The sequence below is a fragment of the Schistocerca nitens genome, chromosome 4 (genome assembly GCF_023898315.1).
Source record: "Schistocerca nitens isolate TAMUIC-IGC-003100 chromosome 4, iqSchNite1.1, whole genome shotgun sequence".
NCBI lineage: Eukaryota > Metazoa > Arthropoda > Insecta > Orthoptera > Acrididae > Schistocerca > Schistocerca nitens.
In genome coordinates, this window is record NC_064617.1 from 628,262,129 (window position 1) to 628,277,977 (window position 15,849).

Sequence of the window (15,849 nt, forward strand, 5' to 3'; positions counted from 1 at the left end):
TAAGCCAATAATGCACCTTTAATGTTTTGTGTTTTGACACTATTTAGACACACAATCTCAATGTCACATAAGTTCTGTACATTAGCTTATAAGTTGCAAAAACTACTCTCTGAAGTAGAAAAAGTATACATCATAAATATACTGTAATCTTAAATAGTATCCTTAAGGTAACTACAATACATCACTGTCAACGCAGTCTTCTTTTTTATATTAACCAATGCCTATTCTTTCAAATACAATTTTTAACATATTACCCAACTTTTTCTTGTGATTCGAATAGCTTCTAATTTTGTGAAACTCACACAGCATGTGTACCTTGAACTCTATGATGCTATCGGATCCTAATTTGTTAAGGACGTAGTTAACAAAATTTCCCAGCAACCAGGACACAGCGCTATTTTTTGCTTCTGGGAAATAGCGTGCGTCAGGCCTGTGTATCAATGACAGCGATATATACTCAGGGGATGTTCTTGTAATCAGAGCTATTTGCTCTTGGACCCACTTACAACTATTCATGTGACCACTGCAAGTATATCTGTGAATTATTGTGTCAACTAGATGGCATTGTTGACATAAATTTGTTTCACAGAGTCCGATTCGTGCAGTCTTTCATTGGTGCTAACTATGTTGTTAACTGTCTTGTACCATGACGTTTTTATATTAGACGTGAGCACATTAGGACTAATGTTTTTCCAAATCTCAGTCCACTCAATGTTTGGAAACTGTCGTTCTATTTTGTTTCTTCCTTCGCTTTTCTTTCGTTCCCGCATTATGGCTCTCGACGTTAAGTGTCGTGACTGCCTGAGTTCGACACTGACATAACTAAACTCAACATAGAAAATCCTCACGTGCTGTAAGCGACTGTTGATATTCTGCACGTCAATCGGGGGAAGCAGGCTTGGAGGTTTAATGATCTCGAAAAGTTGGCTGGTTATGCTTTCTCGCGAGTCTCTTAATAAATTAACTTGCCTTTTGATAAAAAGAGCAGAGGCTTTATCCGTTACATCAGTTAATCCTAGTCCACCATTTTTAGGATCGAAAGTGGCTACTTTAGCAGGTACTCTGAACACTTCACCTCTCCACAAAAAGTTGGTGATTTTGGATATTATTCTCCTCGCTATCATTCTCGGTATTGGAAACAGCTGGGCAGTATAATAAGCCTTAGCAAGGATGCAGAGTTGATATACTGCGTTCTTTGAACTTCGTTCATATATCGAGTTAAATTCTCTACAATGGCTCCTTGCACTTTATCTGCTGCAACTTTCCAATTTAAAGCCGTCATTTTCATAGGACATGCTGTCAGGGTGATCCCAAGTGTTTTATGTTGTCTGACTATTTTTGCCTACTCGACGTTGAAATTATCAAAACCTTTGAGATTTAACATCTTACTTTTTTTTTCGTTTGCATTGGCTCCAGATGCTCTACAGTACGAATCAATCACCGTTGCTAGCGTGGTTACCTCGTCATTATTCCTTATAATGACCCTCTATATCGTCAGCATAGGCTCTTATAACTGTTTTATTTCCTGATAATGTTAAGCCTTTTAATCTAGCATGGACATGTCGGAGGAAATGTTCCAGCGAAATGGCGAAGAGCGACATGGACAGACGACTTCCTTGAGGAACACCTCGTCCTATTTGCATCGGCCTGGATTGTTTACAATTCACCGCTATTTTAGCATTTATTCCAGTTGCTATTTTCTTAATCAGCTGTATGACCCTATCGTTGAAACCTATTTTCTTCAATGTCTGTAGAAGATATTCATGATTTACTACATCGAACGCTTTATAAAAATCTAAAAACAATAAAGCACACTTTATGTTTGTTACAGAAGTTATTGCAATGATATCCCTGAATTCCGCTAGATTTTGAAAAATGGTTTTGCCTTGCGCACATTTGTGATGTTGACTAATAATTTTATCTCTAAGGCATGAAATTCTCTTGTTTATTATTCTAGCTATTAATTTATAATCAGAATTCAGCAGTGAAATTGGACGAAAATTATTTAAATCTTTGTTTCCATTATTTTTTGGCACCAGAACAATTTTACTCTCCTTAAACTCAGCCGGAATAATTTTACCCTGAATAACCTCATTTACAATGTCCGTGAGTTTTGCACCTACTATTGGCCAGTAACGGATGTAAAACTCTGCTGGTGGTGAGGCGCACAGAGTCTCATACACGTCTTCTTCAATGACAACCTCGAGAAAATTTTCGTTGTCATCTTCTGTCAGCTGTGGGGCTAGGATGTCAAGGAATTCTTCCAAGGAAGCATCTCTACTTTTATGTACAGAATATAGCTCGCAATAATAGCGATAAATCTCGTCCATGAAATTCTGCTGGGTTCTGAGAATTGTACCGTGTTTTGTTCGAATTTCATCAATAAAAGTCCTTCTCCCGTTTTTCGTATGCTTCACTAAATGATATAGGGAAGTAGTTTCACCTTCTGACACCGAATTTGCCTTCGATTTTATTTTCAACCCTTCCATTTGACTTCTCTTGATATTAAGTAACTTGGCTTTGAATTTTTTGATGTCTGCTATCCAAAGCGAGGAACCCGCTGAAACTTGATCATATAGATCCCTCAAACCGGAATAGTAATACTCTATAGTGCATTTCATTTCCCTTGCTCTCTGGGCACTGCATTGAATAAGAACTTTCCTCAACTTTGGCTTTGCCATTTTAACCCACCAGTTAATAGCAGTGGCATATCTACTACGGGCTCGCAGGCATATTGCCCATGTTTCTTTAATCAGATCTTCTAAATCATGGTTTACTAACAAGGAAGTGTTCAAATTCCACTGATTCTTGAATCGGCGAACCGGCTGTCTTGTTAGATTTATGCAAGCTAAGACACTTGAATGGTCTGAAAAGTACGTAGGAATGGTTTCTACTTTCGTCACGGAAGTTTCAAGATTTTTAGAAATATATAGTCTATCAATCCTGCTGCGTGATATTGCCGTGACATAAGTGAACTCAACACTGGAGGGGTATTTGATTTCCCATACATCCTTTAATTCTAAACCAGTAACTAGTTGTTTTAGTTCATTTGAGAAATTAAAATTAGGTAACTAATCTTTTCGATTTAAAACACAATTAAAATCACCTCCAAGTAATAACTGTCTTGGCGATTTCCTTAACAAGTATATCAGGTCATCTTTGAAGAAACGTGCCCTGTCAACTCGATGAGAACTCCCTGAAGGGGCGTACAAGTTGACGATAGTCACATCATAGATATTTAGTCCTATTCCTCTTCCGGATTCCAGTCGTTCCACCTCGCTTACTGTAATACCTTCCCTCACTAAAATAGCTGTTCCAACACTTGTTTCGGGAGACACATTTGTGTAACTGACAAAACCGGGAATTACCAAATCCGAAATTAGAACTTCTTGTAACAGGGCAATATCAGTCGTGGATTCGTACAAAAATTCCTTAAGGGCCGATAATTTCAGACAGGTCGTGATTTTATTTATGTTTATAGTGGTGACAGAATAAGATTGCGTCATTGTGCTGTCACTATGTAGTTGTTTTGATGAACTAATATAGTTTCATGTGGTTCAGGGTTCAGTTAAGCTGTAACAGTTTTCTCGGAAGGCTGAACATGGAATAACACTTCAATCAGTTTATTAGTTACTGTCCCGTTTTTTTTTCTGCTTCTGATGTTTTCTCTTGTAACGCAAGCAGACTGATTTCCTGGTAAACTTTCTGATTTTTCCTCCAGTGATTCGTGTACGACCGTTTCGGACTGAACATTCTTTGGGCTTGGGTCGCCTCTACCGGATTTTCACTTCCATTGGTTACGAGCTACATTCTCATTTGGTTGCGTCGGTATTTTACTTATCGGCTTATTTGGAGCAGCAGCAGACGCTTTCGCAATTTCGGTTGCCGGCGCCTGCCCTGAGGTGTTGACCGTGATTTCAGTTTGGTCACCACTTCCTCGTTCTTTATTAATTTCACTCACTTTCTGATCTAGGGAAACAAATGGAGACTGCAGTTTTGCAACCTGAATTCGTTTATTAACAGATAGATTCAGATCTTTGCAGTCGGCTACTGCACCTGTTGTTTCTTGCAAATTAATGCTGCTTACACCCCCTTTATTTTCTGGTACCGTATGTGTATTATCTTTCTGTTCATTAGTTTCCATTCGCATTTTGCCTTCAGGTTCCTCTGCCTCCTCATCGCACTGTTTTTGCTTGCGAAGTGAGGGAGTGGCACAAGACAGCTCGTCCTCTGAACAACTATCAGTTATCTCCAGAGGTCGTTTTTTCGGTTGCGTTTCAGTTTCACGAGTAGTGGCAACAGGGTTTCCTTTTGTTGTTAACGGGGAAAATTGACTGTTATCGTGAAGGGAGACATCAGCTTGGCCCGCTGCGTTAACATCCTCAACCAGTTGTTCCGGGCTATTCTTTGGTAACAGATCATTTAAGGTAAGCTTCTGACGCTGTATCTAATTACTTTTAAGAACAACAGTTCGCCGCGGACATTCCTGTCTGAAGTGGCCGGTTTCGTTACATATATGACATGCAGCTTCCTGACCTGTATAAACAATTTGTGCCTTATACCCACAAACAGTTATGTGAGACGGAATATTCGTCTTAACGTCCATCTCTACACAGCGGACCCCGTTAAAACACTGCAGTTTAAAGCGAGGCGACCATCTTTCATTTGCAATTGATTTAACGTCTCCGTAGTGTGAAAGAGCTTCCTTAATCTTATCATTTTCAATTTCAATGGGAAGATTCAAGACACGAACGGTTTTGTAATGAATGTCCACTCTATAGATGGAAACCTTACTTTTATAACCATTATAGCCTCACTTTCGTAACACTTCATCAACAGTCGAAACACTGATTAACTTGACAAAAACACAGTATTTTTCCTGATCCAGTTGCCAGGTATGAACGGTTTCAGAATTTAGATCAATTACCTGTGTAATCCAATCATCTATTTCCAGGGATGTCGGCTGAACAGGACGGGATTCCTTGTCAAAAGCAAATACCAGAGTATTCTTCCTGAGGTTTGTAGCCATGGTTAATCCAGCGAAGCAATTTCGGTTAAACAACCGAAATTCCAAGTAGCAGCAGCAAGACCAGAAAGAGCGATCAGATCACAAGGAACAGGAACGAACACGGTGATTAGCGGACGGACGGCACTCGGCGGAGCACAAGTACAGCCATGTAAACACGGAAGTGCAGCGCAACTGTTAAAAGCGGCCACTCGCGAGCGCGGCTGAAACGGAACTGCTGAGCTACCGTGACGACACCATTTGGCCGCCGCCGCTTCATGGTAAAAAGTGCCACGCACAAATATATATTTGACGACCGAAATTATCTCGCGATTTTCTCAGTAACGCTTGAGAAGTACTCGCTACCGCTTACACGTCTTGTTGCCCTCATGGAGTACTACGAGTGTACGAAGTTTGCAGTAAGTCCACGTTCCAAACGTTGTGGCCTCCACTTGTGAGTGTGTTTCAACATGAGTCTGTAATTTTCTGTTATTTCCACTTTTACGTCAATACAGACACTAATTTTGTATTTTGACATGTACTTCACCAGCTTCTCACGTAAATATTCATATTGTAATTCATTATTCTATATTTATATTTTGTCGTACACCATGAGTGTGTGAAACTATGCTTTCATGCTGGTGTAGCTAATTTGAAGAATTTGAGGCAGTGAAGAAGTGTTACATATTAGCTTATGTTGTCATCAATCAACTGTATGTGAAAAACGTGGTAGTGAAGTTGTATGGGCCTTCAGATGGGCAATAAGTAAAACATTATCGAACATATGAATATACATACTAGCCTTCTCCCCGTAGCTTTGGTCCCATGTGCATGCGACACATATATTGCCCACGTCTGCGCCTCCTCCCTCCTTAACCTTTTCCTTTGCCCCCTTGGTCCACCTCACCCATCTTTCGTCTCCTCCTTCCCACCCTTTCTGTATCTCCATCGCCTCTGTCCCCTCCTTCCTCTCGCTGTCCAAGAGGTTGAACAAGAGGTTGTTCCCATTTCCTTTTCCACCTACTCACTATGACTTCCATTTACCTCATGCAGCTTATCATGTTTCTCATCCCTCTTCGCACTCTCTCCATCTGTTCACCAACTCCTCCTACCATATCTCCCCCATCCTCAGCCTCTCTCTCCCTAGCCATCTCCTCGCCTCCTTCTCTCTGTCCATATCCTTCTTCCCCTCTACCTAAGCAGCTCCTCCTAGCCCCCCTTTCTTCCTGTACTAGCCCTATTGCACACTCTCTGTCCATCCGAAACTCTTTCCATCTCAACCTTCTCCCACCTATGCCTGTCTGCATGTGTAGTTCCTGCAAAACACATCAGTCAAGCAGGCCGATACTACTATTACACAATAAATCCGTTGTGCTGCAGGGTAGCTTACACAGCAGGGACTGGAAAATGTTTTTGTCTGTATCTCCACTCCTTTGGAAACTAGGAGGTTCTAATCTCAAGTGGTGTCATTCATATAATTTCCTGTTTGAGTACAAAATCTGGTTGAAACCCATACAGAGTTTTTGGAGGAGATGCTGTATATACGTACACACATGCTGCCTATGAGTGTTCATATGATTACAATTAAAGTTTCAGTTTTAAAGTGCTGTAAAAAGAGGAACCACTGCTCAAAGTTGTTTCAAATTTGAAGTAAATATTTTTGAAGAAGGAGGAAACGTCACTGAAACACAAAAGAGTTTACAGAAATTTTTCCACTACTTGTAAATGGGTTCTGTTACAAATGAAAGAAGAATTCAATATGATGGCTATCATGTGAGTTGCACATTGAACCAACCATACTGAGCCGTGTGCATGACCCTAAAGTTTGGCACTCAAAAGTTGCGGCACTGCCGGTTGTGTAAGCCCATCTACCACGGCAAGGTCTTACCACATCGGATGGTAAAACGATTTTTAATCGTCCTGAGACCACAAACCACATAAAAAGCAACAATTACATCAATTTTAACTGTCGTTAAACTGGCTCAAGACAAATTCAATACGCTGTGCAGCGTTTTCTGCCGCAAACTGACATGTAGAAACAGCGTTTGTACAACAGATGAGAGTGTTTCAGGGATAAAGCTACAATGTGACGCTAAGAATGTTTTACGCAATGTGTGCCTTCAGTTTAGTTTGGTGTGTAATCGGAGCACTCAACACGGTATCTTTCAGGTAACCACACAGCCAGAAGTCACACAGGTTGAGATCACGTGTTCTGAATGGCCGGGCTATAAATAAAGGAGGGCTCATAATTCTAGCATTTCCAAAAGCGTCTGCTTCAGCTGATGCAGTGGTTGTGCAGTGTGTGGATGAGCACCATAATGCATATAAATAATCCTGCACCCATCAACGCTGTCTTATAGGGAAGTCAGCATGAAGCAACTCCAGAACAATGGTAACTTTGCATGGTTAGCAATGCACGATGTTCCATAGAATTTTATGAACCGAACTCACAGGCATGTCCAAAGTTCAGGCAGTTCCCTGCGTACTGCATGTCTGCACACCACCGCTGGATCCCTCTTCCAATGTCGTGGCTACATTTTGTACTGACACTGGATCAGTTGTTTCCTCTCCTGTCACACTGCACTTCAAAAGATCGTGTCTTTTCGAATTTCGTAACAATTTTCTCCAGGTCATCCATAGACATCGTTATAAGGCCCTTTCCATAACCGTGAGCGTCATGAAGTTCTAAAGACCCACGGGCGCACAGTCACCGGTCTCGTATATAGATTTACCAGCACCTCAGACACAAAGAGAGGAACAGCGGGATATCCCGCATCTTTCATTTTGTATATTCTGCCTCTCACAACGCCATCTGATGGTAAAATTTCGTTACTTTTTTTGTTTCCAATAACGTATCCTAATTCTTCGATAGTATCTCGTTCAAATTTGACGTCATTCTAAGCAGTGGTTTCTTTCACAGGGATTTGAAAATAAAACTTTTAATATAGGGCGTAGAAAAATTTTCCTACCAGTTACAATAAAAGATGCACATTTACATGAATGTGTAAACAGCTGAGGAAGGGCACAAGCCCGAAACCGGTCATATGAAGAATAAATAATCTTTTATTGTGACTGGTAGTGCCAGTTTTCCTATACCCTATAAAGGAAAAGTCAGGGAATTCAATAGCATACGCTATCGATAAAATTCACAGAAGTTTAATTATAATCACCGAGGGGTTCACCCATATACTTTCACTGATTAAAATGTTTAATAATATACTCTCATAACATTAGTATATAATAATGTATCGTAATTTTCTTTTTAGTAACATAAACTGGCAATACGATTTATAGGTCTCTCACTATAAATAGAAAATTAATCAACGATTCTCATTGACCTATTCGGCAATCACTGTCATATACATCTGGTTACTTACAATCAATCAATTAAATTTACATAAGTTCATAAGATTTTGGCTTCACCGTTGCTATGCCACATATATATCTTTTACAATAAATAGTTTACAGAACAGCAACGTAACTAATGTAAATATGACATCAAAAGATCTACGATCGAATAAATAATTTATTATAGGAAAGAGAATGTTTCAAAATCAGTGCATATACTTCAGACACAAAATTTCACCTTCCTCGAAATATTTTAACTCAGTTTCATGAACATTTTCTCTTATTCCACATGGAAAAACACAGTAATTTACTATGAGAATAAATTGGCTCTTTTTGGGGAATTCGGTTGCCTTGTATTTAATTTGTCACTTTTATTAACCTCAAAATTTTGATCAGTTCGCTATTACCGAACACTAGCCACCACGTCTCCTTTACTGCTACGTTTTCATCTTACTAGAAAAAATTTCCACATTGCCGCCAATCTAACGAAAATATCTATTCCTTGGATGTTTGGCCTTCTAGTAATTCCCCTGTGCAGGGGTGCCGATCCACAACTGTATGTTCATTTAATGCCAAGCTGACCCAGTTGCTGATGGTACGTCAATTCTGGCCTAATGTAAAATGGCCTAAAGTGAAGACCAAAAACCTGTAGTGACTACCAACTGGAACAGCTTCTCATTAATTCTAGTAATATTTATCATGTTTTATAAGTACATGACGAACAAAGTTAGTCACACAGCAAGAAACTTTTCGAGTTACTTCTCCGACATATGAAAGAAGTAATTTAATGATGTGCTATCTGGCGTTCTCGCTTCCCACGCCCGAGTTCCCGTGTTCGATTCCCGGCGGGGTCAGGGATTTTCTCTGCCTCGTGATGGCTGGGTTTGTGTGCTGTCCTTAGGTTAGTTAGGTTTAAGTAGTTCTAAGTTCTAGGGGACTGATGACCATAGATGTTAAGTCCCATAGTGCTCAGAGCCATTTGACCCATTTGATGTGCTATCATTATTTCAGGTTATTCGAGGCGACAGAAAGCTGACGCAACATTCCATTTGAGGCGCGTCAGGTGAGTACCTCAAGGACGTAAATTTTTATATAGAAACGGTGACTGAAAAGTTCCAAAACTCATTCGCAACAACTTCTGCAATAAGGAGTGAGTTATTTCCACAATTATTACGTATTCGTGATGGTATCTGAAATGTTGCTTCATACGAGTAATTTACAGATATGTAGCGTACTACGAATATAAGGTAAATTTTCACTATCGCAAAAGCATTACGCTCTCAGTCAGAATGTAGAACCTTTTAAACAGTAGTGCCACCTACTGTATGGACAAAGCAGTAAATTTAATTTCCTAACTTAATCATGTTGGATGTTTGAATGTCGGAATGAATTGATGTGATGGAGACAAAACCCTTTTTTACTTAGTACAGAAAAACTTTTATTTATCTTTAATTGGTATTCATAGAAGGATTCCATATAACGGCGTCAGAAGTTGGAAAAGAACACGCGTCATCAGGAAATAGCTGTTCATGTGTTGTATGTATGGCCGAGCGGTCCTTCGCGCTTCAGTCCGGATCCGGGTGACTGCTACGGTCCCAGGTTCGAATCCTGCCTCGGGGATTGATGTGTGTGATGTCCTTAGGTTAGTTACGTTTAATCGGGTTCTAAGTTCGAGGGGACTGATGATCTCAGATGTTAAGTCCCATAGTGCTCAGAGCCATTTGAACCTTTTTTTTTTTGTATGTAAACATGTAATTTAGAGCATCCTCCTAAATTAGAGCAGCAGTATTAGCAATTCGCTACATTATAAATAGAATTTAACCACTGTCTTGCATTGGAGGTGTATCCCAATTTACGAAAATTTATTACCAGTGTGCATCGCCAGCTTTCACTCACGGAGGCGAGACACTCAATTTTAATGTGTTAAACATTCAGATGTGAAGGATTTCTCAATTAGCAATGCAGAGATGTAGATTATTAATTAATGGCAGAGGAAGTGCAGTAAACAAATGGACTGGGGAGCAGAGGGTGAGACATAATTATTCTGGTACTGAGCGCCGCAGGTTTCGAATCCGTGCTAGACGGTATGGAACTCTTTGACCACTAGAGGTCTCTGCAGCAGTCGCACTGTAAGATGTGGCTGTGCGTGCTCCTGGCCCGAGTCTAACTTGAGGGCGCCACTGTGGAGCACGTGGTCCCAGTGGCCAATAACGACATACCCTGTCGTGTATTTAGGCGCCTGCCTCTCACTCAGAGAGTTGGACGTCCTTGAACACGTTGGTAGTAACCATCTCCCTGTCCTTCCCACCATCTCCTCTGCCCGTGATGACCCTGCAGCCACCCGCCCAGCTGCCCCTCCATAGTCTTTCCATGACTACTGTTGTGCCGACTGGGATGCCTACCAGGAATCCATTGCCTTACATGTCGAAAGTCATCCCCTCAATTTTCACCATCCTGCTGACATCACCCATGTCTCTTCCTTCCTTCAGAAGACCATCACTGATGCTGTGGAGGCCCATGTCCCTACGAAATTCATTCACCCGCACTGCCCTACGCTTCCTCCACAGGCCATCCATCTTCTGCGTGAATCTGCAGGCTCTACCGCTCCTTACTTCGCACCCATGACCGGGATACACTGCTCCACCTCTGGCAATTACAGCGACACCTCCAGAAGCTTCTTACAGCAAATAACTGGCGCCAGACATGCACACGCCTTAACTCCACCTTCCCTGTCAACTCATCCAATTACTGAGCAGACTCCCACCACCTTAATAGTAGCCATCCCACCCTGCCTTACGCTATCCTCCACGACGATCGACCCTTTCCTGATAACCTCAGTAAGGCTAACCATTTTGCTTCCCCCCTCTCTGAGGTCTTCTCCATTCCTGACAATCCCCATTTTAATTATTCCATCTTCCCCATTGTCCTTGACCGCACTGACACATCTGTCCCACTGCTCGCCCCTATCTTCCAGTACTTGGATCAGTTACCCCCCTCAGACATCAATATGTCCATCACCGCACATGACATCACATTCATCCTCTGCTCCAAACACAACACTGCCCCTGGTCCTGATGGCGTCACCTACTGCCGCCTCAAGGAATCCCCCCAGCCTTCCTGGCTGTCCTTGCTACCCTGTACAATGTCCTCCTTTCCACAGGATTTTACCCTGACCTGTGGAAGACTTCCCATGCCCTGCTGTTCCCTAAACCCAACAAAGCCCCTCTGATACATCTTCGTCCCATCTGCCTCACATCCATGTTCAGTAGGGTCTTCAAGATCATCCTCTCTCACCATATTCGCTGCCACCTTAACCGGCACCACTTCCTTCCCCTTAACCAGGGTGGCTTCTGGCCTTCCTTCTCAGCTGACGACCAGCTCCTTAACCTTACCAATCTACTTTCCCTCCAACTCAACTCCCATTGCTCCACTGACTTTGTTTCCCTTGATCTCCAGAACGCCTATGACTGTGTCTGGCATCCCAGGCTCCTCTTCAAACTCCAGATCTATGCTCTCCCCATCAACTTTCTAACATCTAGTTGCTTCCTTCCTCTCCCATCGTCCCTCCTATGTGACTATCCACAATTCCAACTCCCGTTCTTTCTATCCCTCTGATGGGGTGCCTCACAGCTCCATCCTTCCCCCTCTCCTATTCACTGCTGATATGACCAAACCTCCCCCCCCCCCCCCATTCATCTCCTCCAATTTGCTGATGACACCACCTTCCTAGCACTTTATCCTACCCTTCAACAGTTCAAATGTACCCTCCAAACCCACCTTGACCAATTCACCACTTGGTACAACCAGTGGTTCCTCTGTATCAACCCCTCCAAGACCCAGACGATCATCATAGGCTGCAACATCCACTCTTTCCATGATTTCTACCTCACCATTTATGGATGTCCTATCCACCTCTCTCCTACCCTCAAATACCTTGGTCTCACCCTTGACTGCCATGTCATCTGGACACCCCATCTCCATACCATCCAACACAAAGCTCACAACAGACTCCGCCTCCTGAAACTCCTGTCTGGCCAGACAGGGGTTCAGCATCCTTCCCTCATCCTTTACACCTACAAATCCTAGATCCGCCCCATCCTCTGTTATGCCAGCGTTGCTTGGATTTCCACCCCTCCCAGGTTCTATAAATCCCTCCAAATCCTCGAACGCCATGCACTCCACCTCGCCTTCTGCATCTGCCTTCCGTGCCCAATTAAACTCCTCTACGACCTCATCCCCTTCCCTCACCTTCTCCTTTTCCTTGAACACATCCGCACACTATATGTTGTCTGCCGCCCTGATCCACCTCACCCCCTGGTGTCTCCCTTCCTCTCCACCCCCAGCCCATTGCCGTGCCTTTACCGTTGTGTCCCACCATCTCCACACCCTCCGCCTCTTATCCCAATGCAACGTCAACCATCTACCCCTCCTCAATGATGAGCTCTGCCCTTACATCTACCTACAACTCTAACCCCATCTTCCTCCTGTCTCCTCCTCAGGGCTCCCTCTCCTCCCCCTCCATTCTCCTGGCTGGCTTTCGCCTCCTACTCACCCTCCCTCTCTTGTGCTCCCCTTCAGTGTCTCTGCACTCCCTCCTGCCTTGTCTTCCCTCTTCATCTCCTGCCCCACCTGTCTCCTGCCTCTTGGTGCACCCGCTGACGCCATTACTCTTTTCATGCCGCCCCTTCCCCTTGCTGCACCTTGTTCTCCCCTTATTTTCCATCCTCTCAGAGCTCTCCCTCGGCAGGTCCCACCTGGCAGTTTTATTCTTCATCGTGTGTGCCCCAATTGGGTTTAAAATGTGTTTTTCGGGAGTGTTTTTAATACTGTCGCTAACTTTTAACCTGTGCATGTGACTTCAGTGTCTTTGTTGTGTTCTACGAATCCCCAGCTGTGTTTTTTAACTGTATGTCGACTTTTTTAATTGTCTCCATGTCAGTGTATTTTTCCCTCCATTATCACCCCTTACTCTGTTTCATGTCCCCCTTTTTTATTGCCTTATATGTAACCTTTTATTGTTGTATTAGTTGTCATGTCATTCAGCCAAAGAACAGCGGATTGTGCCACTGACAGCCCTCCCATACCCCTATGGGGCAGGGGAATGAAATCACAATTAAGAAAAAAAAAAAAAACTCTGCGAGGCATTCTGGTGTTCGCATTGAGTCGCTTGATATCTCGCTTACAGACAGCGTGTTTACGTTGCGCGTGCTTACTTCCCGTTTGCGAGTGGACGTTGTTTTGATTTCATGAGGTTATCTCTTGTGAACCCGTTGGTTAATATTTTGTTGTTGATCTTGGTGTCATGCTCGGTTGTTTGTCGTCGTGCTTGTCCTTCCATTCCCGTTCGTCGGTCTTGTTTGTCACGGGCCGCACCCGTTCGGTCCCGCCGCGTTTCATTTGCTGCAACCCTGCGACTGTTCCTGTCGCGCTTACAACAATTATTGGGTTTCTGCACAAGTTCCCAGGGTTCTTCATTAAGTTTAGTAAACAGAACAGTTACACATAACAGAGGCTTAAAGCATTATCACTTTATCCTACACCCATGGTATAGGTGTAGCGCTGTTGATTAGAAACAAAAACGTCCAAGTGCCCAGGTTCGAGATCCATAACTGCTTAAATTTTAATAATCAGCCTTGGTGCCCTAAGACTTCTGGCATTAGAAGCCAGCCTCATTCTAACAATGACCTTGTAAAAAAGGGCGGAGGAGCTGGCAGTGGTTCAGGGCACTCTCTTGGGGTGGGAAACTTCCCCTAAAGTCGGAAAAATCATCTATGATAAACAGCATGAGAACACAGAACGCACTGGAAACCACAGAATTAAAGACAAATAAAATGGTTCAAATGGCTCTGAGCACTAGGGGACTTAACATCCGAGGCCATCAGTCCCCTAGAACCTAGAACTACTTAAACCTAACTAACCTAAGGACGTCACACACATTCATGCCCAAGGCAGGATTCGAACCTGCGACCGTAGCGGTCTCGCGGTTCCAGACAGAAGCGCCTAGAACCGCTCGGCCACACCGGCCGGCATTAAAGACACATTACGTGTACCCACAGGACATGTGGCCTGAAACAGGAAACGTGTCACGATGATCTCTCCACTGGCAAAAGATTCCGAAAAATACCCCCATTCGTATCTCCGGAAGGGGACTGCCAGGGGGACGTGACAATGAGAAAAAGACTGAATAACCGACGAAAGGCTAACGTTCTACAAGTCGTGGCGTGGAATGTCAGAAGCTTGAACGTGGTAGGCAAGATAGAAAATCTGAAAAGGGATATGCAAAGGCTCAACGTAGATATGGTAAAGGTCAGTAAAGTGAAATGAAAAGAAGACATGGATTTCTGGACAGATGAGTACAGGGTAACATCAGTAGCAGCGGAAAATAGTGTAACGAGAGTAGGTTTCGTTATGAATAGGAAGGTTGGGGAGAGAGTTTGTTACTTCGAACAGTTTAGTGATAGGGTTGTTCTTATCAGAATCTACAGCAAACCAACACGGACAACGACAGTTCAGGTATACATGCTGAAGGCACAAACTGAAGATAAAAAGTATATTAAGATACTGAAAGAGTAATACAGTATGTAACGGGAGATGAAATGTAGTAGTCATGGGGGACTGGAATGCAGTTGTAGGGGAAGGAGTAGAAGAAAGGTTAAAGAAGATTATGAGCTAGCGACAAGGAATGAGACAGGAGAAAGACTAATTGAGTTCTATAATAAATTTCAGCTAGTAATAGCGAATACTCTGTTCAAGAGTCACAAGAGAGGAGGTATACTAGGAAAAGGCAGGGTGATGAGGGAAGATTTCAGTTATATTATATCATGGCCAGACAAAGATTACGAAATTAGATTCTGGTTTGGAAGGCGCACCTGGGAGCAGTTACAGACTCAGATCACAATGTAGTAGTGATCAAGAGTAGGCTGAAATTTAAGAGATTGATCATGAAGAATCAATACCCAAAGATGTGAGGTACGGAAGGACTAAGGAATGACGAGATACCGTTGAAATACAGCAATATGTACAGCAATAAGGAATAGCGCATAGGCAGTACAGCTAAAAACGAATGGAAATCTTCAACGTTAAGGGTACAACGGAAACTCCACTGTTAAATGGAGAGGACAGAGTGGTTTGGTGGAAAGAGTACATTAAGGGAGGACTTAAAAAGGAAAAAAATAAAATATAAAAAAAAACGGAAGGGATAAATATTCCATCGGAATATCTGAAGTCATTGGAGGGAGTGGCAATAAAAATCTATTCACGCTGGTGTACAGAATCTATGAGGCTGGCGACGTACCATCTGACTTTCGGAAAAATATCACCCAAACAATACCGAAGACTGCAAGAGCTGAAAAGTGCGACTATTATTGCACAATCGGCTTAACAGCTCATGCATCCACGTTGCTGACAAAATTATATACAGGATAATGCAAAAGAAAATTCAGGTTGTGTTAGATGACGATCAGTTCGGCTGTAGGAAAACAAAAGGCACCAGCGAG

At 42.7% G+C, this 15,849-nt stretch overlaps 1 protein-coding gene across 1 annotated transcript in view; it reads left to right on the top strand.

Moving 5' to 3' along the window:
• LOC126252476 (diuretic hormone receptor-like) overlaps nucleotides 1-15,849 on the top strand; it is a 1,022,674-nt gene that overhangs the window by 276,581 nt on the left and 730,244 nt on the right. Inside the window, exon 2 of the mRNA XM_049953370.1 lies at nucleotides 9,365-9,416. The gene's annotated coding sequence lies outside the window, so the exon portion shown is untranslated. The remainder of the gene's footprint in view (nucleotides 1-9,364; nucleotides 9,417-15,849) is intronic.